The 16,054-nt window shown below is 35.3% G+C and overlaps 1 pseudogene; it reads right to left on the reverse strand.

The window, feature by feature from the left end:
* Positions 1 to 10,173: 10,173 nt before the first annotated feature.
* On the reverse strand, positions 10,174 to 16,054 carry LOC128240917 (flavin-dependent L-tryptophan oxidase RebO-like; annotated as a pseudogene).

Here is a 16,054-nt window from a genome sequence, read left to right on the forward strand (position 1 = left end):
TTTATCCAGTGCCACTAAACCGGGATTATGTTTAAACATTTTGCTTCTGAGCTTGTTTCTGTAGCCTTTCGAATAGATATTGATATTTACAGTAGTTTTATGAGTGCCGTGTGGAAGTTGTAAAATGTCGCACCGCACTTACATTTATTGTTGTCATAATTTCCAGTTTTACAGAGGCTGTGAACGGTAGTCTTTAGTTTACATAATCTTGGCGTTTACCCAATGCCATTTAACCGGGTTTATGTTTAAACATTTTGATACTGAGCTTGTTTCTGTAGATTTTCGCATACCCAGTTCCACTTATAAAACATACTTCCTTACTCATATTTTTGAGCAGATACCGTTTTCAATTTGAGCAACAGCGAACTTGGCCTTGACACAACAACCCCAAATACAATCTCAAGGTTATACTTCTAAACTAAGTTCATGTAATTGAGCGAAAACGTGTCTTTGTAAATAACACCAACCTATAATAAACTTGTAACATATAACAGAAAACACCAGAAACTTACACAACTGTTTTTTAAACCTCATCAATAACAATAATACACCCAGTTTAAATCATTGTTCAATACTGCAACATTTCAACATAATACATACTATACAAGTAGTCAACAGTGTGTAGTAAGCTACATTAATTCCATTTCCTAAAATGTCGACATGCAACCGATACAGTATTATGTTCAAGTAGTCCAAATGTACGAGGGAGCACATCTCTCTCGTTCGGTCCAGAGCTATAACAGTTACACGTAGCCCTATTAGTTCCATAAATTATGACAATCGAGTATATAACTCACTCTAACTCCATTGTGAAGTCCGTACTCTTTGTTGGCACGAAGGCAAAAATCTTACAATAATGTAAGAAAAACATTTCCGTTTGGCTAACAGCGACGTAGATAAAGCGTTCATCATTCGATTCCTTTAGTGCAACTGCACTGGATTTCCCATCCAGCATTGAGACCGGAAGGAAGTTGTTGAAAATCCACCGACCACCAGGATGCATAAGTACCACTCCGTCTTCTAAACTGGTTGCAAAAAAGGACGAATACTTTTTTCTGACAGCTATGCCTTTCATTAAATACTTGTGTCCAACTTCAATTCTTCATCATCAAAGTTGTCTCTTTTGAATGCCTAGAATTTTCGCTTATTTTCATCGCTAAGGAAAATCCTAAACAGCGAATCGACGCAGATTTTTGACAACCCCCTTGTTTGATATAATTCCTCAGGCTGAAATATCCTTTTCATCGTTCTAATCTGTATATCATGTATTTCAATGTAACTGGCGCGTCCTCGAGGAGCAAACGTCGCGAAGAGATAAACGACGAGAATCTAGTTTAATAAAAAAATCTTTTTAAATTATTATATAATCAACAGCTTCAAAAAACCAGACCTCACTGTCCACAAGAAATCCAGGAACAAGCACGGAAAACTCTTGCCTTTCAACGACCGCTAGATCGGCGAGGCCCCAAAAGTATCCTGTTTCTCGCGAGGTAAATGGATATGAATGTATGTGATTTAAATCATTGTCGAACAGCAACAAAACGTTTGATTTTTGGTCAGCCACAATGATTTTGTCCTCTACTACAATCATAGCTGAGAAAATAGCATTGTTATTATCAAGTTCAATACTTCCTATACCCTTCGCAGTCAATCTTGCACTTCCCTTTCTCATCATAAAGAGCTCTTAACACAATACAGTTCTCAACATATTAACTTCAAATTAACGTATAATAACACAGCTTCTCAAAATTGCACCAGGTGAAGTGCACAAACCTTCACGTCCATGGTATATTTCATGTTAACATTCGAGTTGCCAAGATAAACACAAGATGATTCAGCATACTTTATGAAGCAGTCATTTTAAAACGGTTAAATCCTGACCGATACATATTCAAATATAAATATATTTTAAATATACGCTTCATTGAAGAAAATGTGACTTCTGTATTTTTTATAAACTTTCTGCATGTTATTATAAATATGATTTAAGTAGTCCGTATGTAATATATATATATGTGTGACAATTGATAAACATCCTCCCCAGGCAATAAAATTATTGCGCAGGTTGTGTCTCTTGGACCTACAATATTGGTGGTGTTGTAAAAATAGTCATCGTTTTCATGAATGAAGTTGATGCAAATATGTATATATCAATATTGAAACTGTGTTGTAGTAATTAAGTTCCTTTATACACATGTTTTGTACGTTGTTATTAAGACAGATGCCCATATAGGATTAGGTCTCGATTAAAGCAGTGAAATTTAATACTTTGATGTACGATTAAAAAAAGTTACCTTTTTTCGATGTTTTCCCCATTGTCAATCTAAATGATTAATTATTATTTTCCAAAGAGCAATGGTCACGATGGAAAAGATGTCAAACTGGAAAATAAATACGGATTTTCCAAAAAGCAATGATTACGTATAATCGCAATGAGATAAGGGCATTGCTGATAAGATTTTATATTGGTTTATGGTATAAGTACTCATGCACCCCGGCAAAGTGGTGTACAAAAAATGTGTTTGCCTATTTTGCGAGTCTTAACATTCCCATACAATATTTCAGTTGATGGCCTCGCGCTACTTTTTTTATTTCATGATGGCGAGTAAGGAGGGCGCTGCTAGTGCAGTATACAAATAACGTTAGTTTAACTTTGTGTTAAGTTTGTGTCATGTTAATGTTATTTTATAACGTTGAAGCAACTATGTTAAAACGTAAGTGCCTCAATTATATGTAAATATTTTCCACGAATTATTGTTAAAATGATGAGTTATCGAATACATCATTCAAGGTCATTTTTCCCTGGTTCCCTCAATTACAAAATCGTTCTGACAACTGGTCCTGGTCCCTTAAATAGACGCAGTTCAGATTAAAAATTAACATACCAGTGAATGCTCTCGATTTGTAATTTTAATCGAATATTGTAAACCGTAAAATAAAATTACTTTATAATGATTTTAATAAAAGATTTGCTGTTTGCTTAGAGGGAAGATTTAAAGAATGAATTGAGGGCTTGATGTCATTATTGGGGTATGAACGCAATTGGGCTGGTCTAAGTGTGTGGAGTCCGAAACCTCACTCTTCTCCCAAAAACCCTTAATCAAGATAAAACGCAAAAGGTAAATCTAATCAAAGTATGCATTAACTTGAGGAAACTTATCAATAAAACAAATAATAATAAACGTATACGCCAAGTACTTCTATGATAAGAGATCCCAAGTCTATCTAAAGACGGAGGGTACAATTCAGAGCACCTAATGCTAAAACTTTAAAAAAATACGATGCAGTCATTGTTTGAAAGTATAAACATCCCACACTGAAAGCTTATGCAACCGTCAATTTTAACCACGGCACCCCCAGGTCCAGGGGTATACCGGGGATAGCCGGGGAAATGGGCCGTGTTTTTACCTTTCAGGTGGCCCCGCAATGCCGGGTGAGTGCGGTGGATTTGCTTCGTTTTAAATATAGCGGGGAATGGGCCTTACCTAGGGTCCCTGGGGTGCGGGGGCATTCGGTGGGGATTTTACCATCTGTTCGATTATAGCCGGGGTTGGCTGGACCGAAAGTCAAAGTCTCCGCTATTCCCCGGACCTCGGGGGCCCGTGGATTCTATTGAATGGTGCATTATTTATGAAAGGATGCTATATTCAACCCTATATTTTGGTATTTTGTTTCAGGCATTCATCTTTAAAATCTAAAAGGCAAGTTCTCTTCAAAATATTGCCTTTATATCCACGGTTTAAATAAAATCCAAGTAATTCATTAATTATATATGCCAAACTACCTGCTGCCCTACTTTACATTTATACTTAATGAATAGAAGACCAGCGGGTTTATCCTTGCACCTGAGGCGTTAATCGGTAGGAATAGGATGAAAATGACGACCTGCGGTTTACTCACGACAGGAATGCAAATAAAATGCGAATTAAAGCGACATATGTACGACTATCGATATATCTGGCCCCGTTCCATTCTACGACGAGAGATTAAGTCCCTAAAATACATTACACGACTGGTCAACGTCCATGTTCGTGGAGTAACAGATCCATGCCCACATTGCTACTCATGAGTAGGTCACGAGTCAAAATCTGCCCTCGGTTCATAAAATCTTTGTGAAATTTAGCATATCGAGGACACATACTTGACGCTATTTGCATAAATATTGACCACTTTTGTATACGAGCCATTACAAATAAGGAAGGCCACAGAATCGTTACAATGTTCAGTCGTGACTGTGACAGGATCCGTTTTGCTCAAACTTAAATCAATTTTAAACGTAACATTGAAACGCTAATGACAACAATTCATTTAACCTATCATAAAGTAACAACATGTGGATTCATGTTTTCGCTGCCTGCCGCACAATACAAACAATAACAAGTTCAACAATTTTCAACTCACATGAATATAAATAATCGATGTTTCGCAATCCAAACATTTCCGAAGATTTTGCGTTCATCGAAAATTTTTGAAATTGCCGAAATGTAGTTCATTAAAAGAGTGGAAGTTGACGTGTAAATATTCTTATTTGAACCATGAAAGTGCGAGGTTGAGTACTGATCAACTTATTAATACACACACAGGATTCCTATTTCACTTATTGTTCCAAGGCGATGACCATCATTCTGCTAATGAATATGTTCCGATCCATTTCTGAGATTGCTATGTTGTTCTGTGTGTGATATGACTGGGTTGTTTTGTATATGGTATGATGGGGTTGGCTGGTATGTGGCATGACTGTGTTGTTCTGTATGTGGCATTACTGTGCTGTTTTGTATGTGGTATGACTGTGATGTTGTGTATGTGGAATGACTGTGTTGTTTTGTATGCGGAGTGACATGGTTGTTCTGTTTGTGGTATTACTGTGCTGTTTTAAATGTGGTATGACTGTTTTGTTTTGTATATTGCATGACATGGTTGTTCTGTATGTCGTATGACTGGGTTGTTTTGTATGTGGTATGACATGGTTGTTTTGTATGTGGCATGTCATGGTTGTTTTGTATGTGGCATGTCATGGTTGTTCTGTATGTGGCATGTCATGGTTGTTTTGTATGTGTTATGACTGGGCTGTTTTGGATTTGGAATGGCTGGGTTGTTCTGTATGTGGTATAACTGGGTGGTTTTGCATGTGGCATGACATGGTTGATCTGTATGTGGTATGGTTGTGTCGTTTTGTATGTGATATGACTGGGTTGTTTTGTATGTGGTATGACTGTGTTGTTTTGTTTGTGGTAAGACTGTGTTGTTTTGTATGTGGTGTGACTGGGTTGTTATGCATGTGGTATGGTTAATTCTAGTCATAGTCACTAATAAAGTACATGTAACATCGATCATTAAAGGTCAATGTCATTTCAAAGTGAAAGTATTAATACAACCAAAGTTTCTGAAGGCTCTTTTATTTTAGAGTTTATTTATGTTAAGTTTATTTTAAAAAGTAGTGGCACAATTTTCAATAATATTAAATTCCTAACATTTCTTAGGGTTAACAGTTTGAATTGTATGAAAACACAGAAACGTAATCGTATTACATATTGCCTAAGGTGGTTGCGAGATATATGTTAAATATATGTATGTATTTCATACTATGCTACATGGCAAATACTTTGATTTAGCATAGCTGTTTATTGTAGGTTTGGCACTGAATGGGCTTGTATATGATTACCCAAATGTTTGCTATGTGTACAAATGTGCGCTATTTAGAGCCTCACATTGTTTATATGGCTTTGATTGACCATTACGATTGTCATTTGTTAGCCTGACCCCGAAGTTTCGCCCTAAGTGACTTTAACTGGTTGCCAAATGGTTGTCGTTTTGCATTGAGTAGGTTTAATTGAGTTTTGCATGGGTTTGGCTCTAAATGTCGTTCATGGTATTCAAAATGTTGTGTATGTGACACAGAAAATGCATAATTAGAGCCGTTATGGGTTTGCCTTGTTCTGAATAGGCTTTACGGTTAATAGAATGTGGTCTACTAGGCACACATATGGCTTCGTATGAGTTTGTGAGGCTCTGAATGGTATACATATGTTTGCCAATAAGTGGTCTTTTAAGCACTGGGTAGGCTTATTCATAGCTACGCTTACATTGCTATTTATCTGAATTGGCTTTATGGTTGCCATTAAATTGTAAATTGCGAGCTCATCAGTTTCACATAGTTTTTAATATGATCTAAATGAGCTTTAACATAACAATTACATGGGTATGAAATAATAAGAAATAAATAATGATCTTTCGGAACTGATGCCATGTGCGAGGAATAAGGATAGTCAATCTTTACGAATATCAAATTGAAAATAAGTATGTCCGTTTAAACAAAGAGCACAATAGTTGGATGCTTTTGGTGGTTTCATAATTGTTTTAAATTGTAGATACATTTGCATTTGAATGAATACCCGTTGAAAACAATCCAATCAAACATTGAAGAGAGGATTTGAGAGACGTAAATTATAACCTGGAGTTCTGTAGAATACTTTAATACGAAATATTGCAGTAAGGTGTACAGGTGTTTCAAGATAAAACCATTGATAAACAGCATTATTATGAATTCTGAGGAGCTTTCCCAAAGGCTAAGGCACTTGAGCATTATAACCGCAAGCACCCAAAAGTTGCGGGGATTTAAAACCAAAAGTCATGATAAAGAAAGGCGCCTTTCTTTATCATGACTATTGGTTTTAAATTCCCGCAACGTTTGGGTATTTTACGTTCATGCAAAAGTAATCATTTTGATTGAAGAAGATCCTTTTGTTGAAACATATTACGCAATTGCTATATATGTGCTGGGAGACTTTTACTCCTTATATGACAACATGTACAGAATACCATGACGACGTTAAAATGGGCTACATAATCGTTTGGAGCAACATACGCGTAGGAATCCTCGGTGAAATTAACGATCGTTACAAACATGGATAAGTAGGTCTAACAGTCGCACATGCCTTGTTCAATAATAAAGAAATAGAACATTTTGAAAAACATGGATCGAATTTAGGCTTAAACGACTGAACAGAAAACTATCGTGATGTCGATATGAGACACGTATTTCAGCCTGAAGAAATCCACAGCAAGGTTCCAATGGGACAGATAGTTGAAGCGGCGTATTGTCCGGAGGAGACAATCGATCTGGGAAAGATGCGGTTTTATTTCGAATTGGAAACCGGTTTCCATTGTTTGGTGGAAACCTGTTCGTATTAAGGTTAGGTAACTAATTTATAGTTGGTACATTTGAGTCGCTTCTTTGGTATACATTGTAAGTCCAGTGTGTGGGCGTGTGGGCGGATATCTTGGTTTGCACTGGTAACTACAATAACAATATAAGAAGCCAAACATTTAAAAGACTTTGGTAAAAAGCACACAGTTCATATGTTTTTATAATAACAGCCTACTATGAAGTATGACATGATTAACCTTATATGTTTAAGTTTATTTACCTATGTTGGGACAAGTGTGTAGTCGTCTCCTTCTCATTAACTGATTTAAATCTACTTTGAACTTGATCTCACTGACTTGTCGCAGCAGCCAAACACTATAAATTACCTAGTTTAGAGGCAAATTTTTCAATGCCAAAGTACACATAACGAGATACGCACGATGCCACAACTTAGTTGAAAAGTTAAAGTTAGAAAGTTAATATGGTCATTACAACATCGTTATAATTTCTAGTTGTGGTTACCGCTTACATATTTTTACCGCCAAACAAAGATGAATGTTTTGTTTTAGACTACCATATCTGTATTTAAAAACTGCCAATCAACTATGGGCAACATTCGCCATACAACAGTTAAATTCAGTGGTTAATCTCCTTCAAATTCACCACTTAGGCACACTTTGTACTGATCTCATGTATAATTACCTTTTAGGCCACTAAAATGTATTATGTTGTAGTGGACCGGAATGCGCCCTTCTGTTTTATAATAACGCATGCCAATGATTTTCTTCCTGGCATGCACCGTTAGTTTTGTTACGTTTTAAAATTACTTGTAACCTGGTCGAAATCATCGCATTTTGACGAGATCATGATCATGTCGCTCTCATATACTGTGTATTTGCTTTTTCTGTATTCTTTTTGTATCTCAACGTAAACATAAACTAAATGTATACATTTTATTGAAACGTATTTGATTGCCTTTGACACTATTTGGTTATATTTTTAGGAGAATACATGTTCTCATTTCTTCATCAGGTCATTATATAGATCCTGCATTTTCATTCAAACTCGTTAAAATATGTGGAACAATACCATTCTGTGAAAAAAGTATCCAAATTTGGAGCGGCAACTGAACTCACTGAAGGTTTATTCGAAATCGAAGAGTCATTTGTCTGTTTCAAGACAATGGTCTTTAAATGGAAGGTTGATTATATTCAGTTAAAATAGTTTAATCAATACCAAATCAGTACTGCCTCAGGAAGCGATTTCTGTGCAAATCCAGGCGATTCTGTTGCACGGGTTTTAGCCGAGGAATTAGATAAAACAATATGTGTATAGGAATTGTTCAGGGCGGGCAGATGGATAGCCAGGTCACTTTTGTTTCCCCTGTTCAAAATGATCTGGAACAATTTCAAATACGAATTGAAACGGAAATTAGTTGGTTTACGAAAAGTCAAAAACCATGAAAGAAATTATAACCGGGTCATTTTTATACGCATTTATGACATTTGATTCTGTTTGATTTATCGATTTAGTTTGTCATCATATATGGCATGGTCCTGAAAAATGGTTATTTATGATATCTCATTCCTTTCGTTGATTGCTTTCGTTGTTTTGAGATGCCTTGATTTAAATCGCATAGGTACATACATTTACTATTTCGATTTGGCGTCTTGTTGCGCATAACTCACATTTCAAGATGGGCGAACTCCTTCGCGGTGATATCCATTGACGAACATATAAGATTTCTGCCTCAGCTAACGAGAAAAGATGGATTTTAACTGTATAAGTTGTGTTTGCGTGTTGATACAATGTGATAATGAATCTTCATTATAATATGGCATTGTTTTCAAATTTAGAATATATATAAAGTGAACGCGAGGTGTTATACCATGGAACGGACTCTTATTAGAAGGGCGGTTCCTCACTGAAAACTGTGGCTCGCGTCAACCTCACTCTTACCATCCCCTTACCAATAACAAAGGGAAACATATATGACCTCTTTTCTTCATGGTAAATGGATGTGTTCAAGTATTTCCAGTCTGTTTGTGGTGTGTTTACATCAGAGGCATGGCCATTGTTATTATATGCATAATCCATATAACTCATAAATAGACACGTTGGTGGGTTATTGCCAGAACCTGCTATCAAACGAAATATTTGTTAAAGAGATAGCAGGTTCTGGCATTAACGTCTCGATGACAGGATCAGAAAAATGAAAAGGACACTGAACTATCTTGAAATTTAATGATAAAACTTGAGACATGTAGTATGAGATACAAGCAATCTAAAGTACAAATGTCAAACTTGTTTTCACCGCTTAAGGTAGTATTGTAGGACAGGGGTACAAACACGAGCTAGAAATTAAGTTTATGTAATTAAGATTTGTCATACTTGTATCAATAATGTCATAATTATACATTTACACACATTTATTTCTACATTGTCTTCTTGATTTCGCTGGTTTTCCTGTGGTGTTGAATCCGACCAAGTTACACCTGTGTCTATTAATGATTATAAGAAAAACACGATATACTTATGTAAGTTATATACGTACACAAGAAAGTTGTTAATGTATGAACAATTATGTCGCAATGCGATTTCAAAGGTATCACAGGGAAAAATGACGATTAACTATAGAAGAGCAGTGTACTTGACATGCTACGTTAAAATTAGTAATCTGCTTTATTTACAATAGGCTTTTTTGTTATCTTACGATGAATATATACAAATTTTGTGTATTGGCTATAAAATAATAAATGTAAGAAAACTTGTAATTGTTCAATATTTCTGATTAAAATATAGTTGTTGAGAAAAGTCATAAGAAGCGTATACGGTAGTTGAGAGCACAACTCAATTTAATAGTGTTTGGTAGTAGCTCAATGCACTATGTTGTTACTTCATTTACTTCTTTGGTACCCCAGTTTGATGACTTGAGATATCCTTTTGGGTACGTTTCTTGCCAAGTCCATCCTGTGAAGGCTTTAGTGAAGAAAATATGGTAAACATATTGTCAAACATCAACGCATCTAGGTTTTTTCAGGGGCTTTCAAGTGAGCTTGTAGCAAAGCAGAGAATATCGCACCCTGGATCCATGCATTCGCCCATGAGATAGCTTCTCCTGCGAAATACACAGGTGAACTGGATTTGAAGATGGTTTTCATGTTATCGAGAAACTCTTGTGGCTTCAGACTGACAAAAGCTCCTTGTGCCGACGGGTCGTTCTCCTAAGCTTGAACCATTGCAACTTCAACCTGATTGTCATCGATAAATTTCTGGATGGATTTTGCTGATTTGGTTGACAGCGGTCTGGATAGTTTCTTGGTGCGTCTGTGAGCCCAGCATTAGGGCATCAGTGCCCCATGTGTAAACCATCAGTATGCCTCTTTTATCTTCAGGAACGTGGTCATCCTCTTCCTCCTTGTCGTAGGCTTTACAATGGAATTTAAACTATCATAGCGTTGTTAAGAAATATACACAATTAATAATGATATTACAAATTTGAAAAAAAACCGCCATTCACGGTTTCATACAGTTGTGCATGTTAAACCAAAATATATAGTTGTTTGGACCCGGGTCTGTTTATTTATCATCCCTCGCAGACATTACTATTAATTAACCTTTTGCGTATGTAATGTTTTAGTATAGTGAATTGTGTATATACATACATATAGTATACATGTCAGCATGAATCAGGTGTTATGAAGCATAGATAACCGGTCTGACAACCCTACAACCCTTTAAGTTAATAAACATGTTCGTAAAACAATGCAGTAAGTTAACTGTAGCACACATTATCGAAACAAAAACCCCATTTACACTACAACTATTTTGTATAATCAATATGCTTAATATTTACGCTACAATTATAATGTATAAACCTCAATATTGTAAATACTTACAAACACCTGTAACTTTTTCTTTAAACCGTTCAAAAGATTTGCATCCCAACCAGGCCAATACTTGTCGCAGTACGTCTTATTGTTTTCTAAATGTTCTGCAAAAACACATGAAAGTTTGTATTAAATCACTGTGGAATTTGCCATGTATTACCATCATCATTTCAAGACCATGTGCAATTTTACAACTGGGCATGATGCTTTACTTTGAAGCGCATAACGTATGTCTGTGTAGCTATACAATTTGATAAAATTGATTTAAAAAATCATATGCAATAGTGCAATCAACCAAAAGCATAATGATAAAAGTTTTGGCGAACTAAGTTGAACAGTCTTCTGATTATTTAACACATTTTATTAATTATGAATGAAATGATAACAGCTACGTATATTTACACAGTTATTTCAAGTGCAAATGCTTATACCTTTCATTGTTATTTTGTCGCCATAGAGATACATATAAGCGTTTTCCTGGTAGTTTTGGAACGGTCTCAATTCAATGTCAAACTTTTTTAGATAGGCGTGAGTAAGGAAGTGATTCTTTGGAAGACGCATGGCGCCACCTGTCGGAATGAAATGGTTATAGGTTTAACATACAAGCTGCAAATTCGTGGTTTGATTTTTGAACAGGGTTGTTTTCAACCCTGTTCAGTGTAGCCACAAACTCGACACTCACAACAGAAAATTCCTATTAATAGTTACAAATGTCGCCAGCCGATTTACCACCAAAAATATTGTTTGAGAAAGTGCAAACTATATTAATTGCAAGCTATGTTTCAAATAACCGAGGTAGATTTGACAAAGCAAGAAGCAATCATAACGCAATATCTATTTAAATAATTTAATCGGTTGAACTTAGATAAAGATAATATTAAAGTAGTATCCCTGCACCAAAAGATGAATGAACAAAGAATTACTATCCACCCGAAGCGCATCATTCAATCACGTGCCACAATGATGAAGCCAAGTGAATTTACAGTCGAAGAGAGATAATGATGTAATGAGGTAATGCAATAAGTTAATCAGATTTCTCTGCCTTGCCTTTGTAAAGAAGAAGCGGGAAATCCAAGCTTGATTGATTGTCGTGCACATTTGAAGTCTACAGAGATGTTTGTTTACAATGTTTTAGAAAACTTGATTGTTTTACTTGGAATCTGATGTTCTGATGGTTAGTATTGATTTGCATTTGTAGTCTTTTGTGTTTGTCTTGGGTTAGCAATGGATTTGAATGATCATTATTTCATTCAGCTGCATTTATTTAGTTTTGTCATGTTTTTGTACGACATCAGCAGATTTTGTATTTAAACCGAGAATGGCAGTTCCGTGATATTCTTTTAGCCTCTTTCCATATACTAATATATGTGGGTTTGGTAACTGATGATAACATGCATGGATAACAGAAGTCACCATGGGAGTACGAGGGAGTAGGAGTGTTTGATTCCATAAATCAGTAAGTTCCATGTCAATAGTTTGTCTTATGATGAACTGTGTTGTTGTTGTTGTTGTTGTTGTAATTGCTGGTATTATATGAGTGTTTGATATGCTTTTGCCATTTAATTTAATCTGCCACTGCACACGATTAAATCATACATGGTATAAGATATAAGACTGTTTACGATGTTAACTTATAAACATGTTATTATTTATTATATTATGGTTGTTTATATTTATATTTTCATGACGCTCCGGTATTATATCTACATTCGATAATGTTGAATATAGAAATATTGAAGAACACTGTGTTTGTTGTTTTAACTGCTACATATGGTAACCTGGACATATAGACCCAACCTCGCTTAGGAATTACAAATGTATTCTCATCTTAAAACCTGGAATGACCTAGAAAGCAACAATGGTCTCATTGATCTCAATTATCAGACAGTTTCCCTGCTTAAAACATCACGTGATAGCCCACGTGGGAATATCAAACGTGCTAAAGTGCTGACGTGTTACCTGACGATATAGAAATAGAAGAGAGTTGCTGACCATATAGACAATGAAGGGAAAAAGTTTTGAAATTAAAGATGTTATGCTAACTTTATATGATGTATATATATATATCTACAATTGTTTGAAATCAATTATTAATTTTTCATCATTTTAATTAAGAAACCATTTCTCTTTAATCTGTTTTATTTTCGAAGTTGTTTTGTGAATAACAAGGCAAACATAGGCAAACTCTTTCTAATGAGTAAAGTTTGATTAGTATATATATACTCATATGTAACACCATATGATGGAGTTCTGCTCGGATTGGTTACGTTCTCCATCATTGTTTGCCTTCTTACACAGCGACATTACTTTTATCATTAATTTTTCATTTACCATCATGCTTCAATAAACCTGGGGCGGCCTCTATGGTTTAGATTCACTGTGCAACATACCAGCACCTTACTAATACACACATGATCGTAAATCATAATGGTGAAACCCCGTATAATTGAAGCATGATGTTAAAGATAAGAATTGTTAAAGATAAGATAAGAAGAAAAGAATATCATTAATTTTTCATTTACCATCATGCTTCAATAAACCTGGGGCGGCCCCTATGGTTTAGATTCACTGTGCTACATATCAGCACCTTATTAATACACACATGATCGTAAATCATAATGGTGAAACCCCGTATAAAACCCTGTTCATACCGCGCTATCAGCGCTTTGATTCTATTTGCAGTCATCTACTTTCGATTGCTAAATATTTCTTGGCGACCATACCCGCATTTAGTGCGTTTAGATCGTCTCACATATTTGAATAAACAACTACGTCAACATTATTTTTATCTTTACATTACAGAGACATTGAACATATACATATCGCAGCACGGACAACCAACACTTTGATGTAGGTAAAACAAACTGTACAACATGATAATGATCAATTACGATTACCAACGACTTGGTTCTATGCAGGCTTATTTCAGCAATTCATAACAGAATTCGACATCGAGTTACCATGTTCCGTTTATCTGGGTTTTATTTTTGCGTTTTAATTCGTCGGTTTGTCGCCGCATCAACCATTGTAAACGAAATAATAGTAGCATGAATAAATCAGAGATTTCTTAAGAAAAAACCTCTTCTTTGTTTATACTCCATGTCTGTAAAATGTGCTTACCTTCGCTGTGCAACCCATCGAAAAACTTTTCCCTACATGTCTTGATCCTTCCATCCACTCGGGATTGGAATTCCAAAATCTGCACCTATAACATAGGAATATCGTAAATAAATGTTTTGATTTTTGACAAAGGAACATTTATATTGAAGGTCGGGATATTTATCTATTTCTATATAGCAATTGTTTGAACAAACAATTTTTTTCAAATGACGGACTGCCAAATTGTTTTTCATAATACACTTCAACCTGCCGTAAGCAACCACTCATTTATTTGATAAAATATGGCTGTTAGCGAAGGTTGCTATTAATGTAGGTGATTTTAGAATGAATGGGAATTTTTCTAATCTGAAATATGACTACTAATTAGAAAGGCCTAAATAATACAGAAGACCGCTTATACGGGTTTAATTGTACATAATATTGACATCCACTGGGAGAGGAATGCGAACAGTCGTTTGAACTTGAGTTTTACTCGATACTAAAAGCATCAGAGTTTACTAAATTCTAAGCTAAAGGGTTCGTTAAACATAAAAAAGGATACTATTTTTTAAACCTCAAACCTCTAGTCCTGCCTGTGCAAGTTCAAATGCCGTAACGAGACCTGCTATCCCGCCACCAATGATGGTTACCTTCCGTTTCTTGTCGGTTGATACTTTCTTTCGTTTGTACTCGCCTTTGTATCTTTTAGTATATGGCAGACATGTTTGAGACCACCGCCGATGATTTCTTTGAAGAAGCCTTTGTAGTTGTCATCCTGCTGAATCGGGTGTTACGACAGAATTTGACTTTTTCGTATAAATTAAAAAACAGAACAAATGCCATTTATTCACGATCTGCTCCATCCCACGATTTTTGATTAGTATCATTATATATTGCTATAAACAGCAGCAGAAAATTTTAGGGTTTTAGTTTCAAACTCCCATAAAGCGTGGGGCGTAGTATAGCTTAGAACATATTGTTACTTTTGTCTTTTTAAAGGCCCATCATTCAGTTTGGGCGAAAGTTGAAATGTCCATATTTCAATTTGTCATCGCTTTGGTCATAGTTTACATGTAGGTATTTCAACAACCCAAACGGTTTTAAAAAGTTCGATTCGAGTTCTGTTTGATTTTGATAGTCAATTTGAATAAGAAGAACAATTAAAAAACAGCTATCTCAGAATTGTTTACTAATCGCGGTAAAAAGTGACGGACGGTTCGCCTTAGACCGGACACTTTCTTGGAGACTGGAACATTCCATCCATTTAATTGAATTCGCAATTGATTCTTTATCCAACTTTGATTGCTGTTATTTACAGACTGTATTGATGCTTTAGAAGGTATCAACTTAAAACACATTCTTGATTATTTTTGTAGAATGAAATAAACGTGATTGCGTGCAGTTTAAATGTTTTCTAACAGTATGACATTTCTGTTTTTAAGACAGATGTCTGTTTGCTCTCTATAGATTAATGCTAAGTTAATAAAAGGTGTATCAAATACAGATGTTGAGACCTTACGTGAGTAATATTAGCTTCATCATTGTCTAATGTTCCTTTCAACACAAACTTTTTGCATTTCATTAAATAAATTCAATGTTCTCACTTACCATATGAACGCGTCCAAAGAAAACCCCATGTGCAAATTCGCCCACGTGGCATTAAAACATATATCCTTCTGGATATTTATGATATTACTGTTTTATGATGCACTTAAGCATTTCAAAATCAAGTTCAAATTTATTTGAATGCCAAAATGAAATTATGACCAACATCGACAGCGCTATTACCTATTTCTTTATTTTATTTGAAAAAGTCATAACACAAATAAAATCACTAATCATGTTTAATCATATTACATCTCTTTACCATACTAAAAGTCAAGCTAACTATACAATGCCCCTACTTAAGCGCATCCAT

Source organism: Mya arenaria, chromosome 7 (genome assembly GCF_026914265.1).
Source record: "Mya arenaria isolate MELC-2E11 chromosome 7, ASM2691426v1".
Lineage (NCBI taxonomy): Eukaryota > Metazoa > Mollusca > Bivalvia > Myida > Myidae > Mya > Mya arenaria.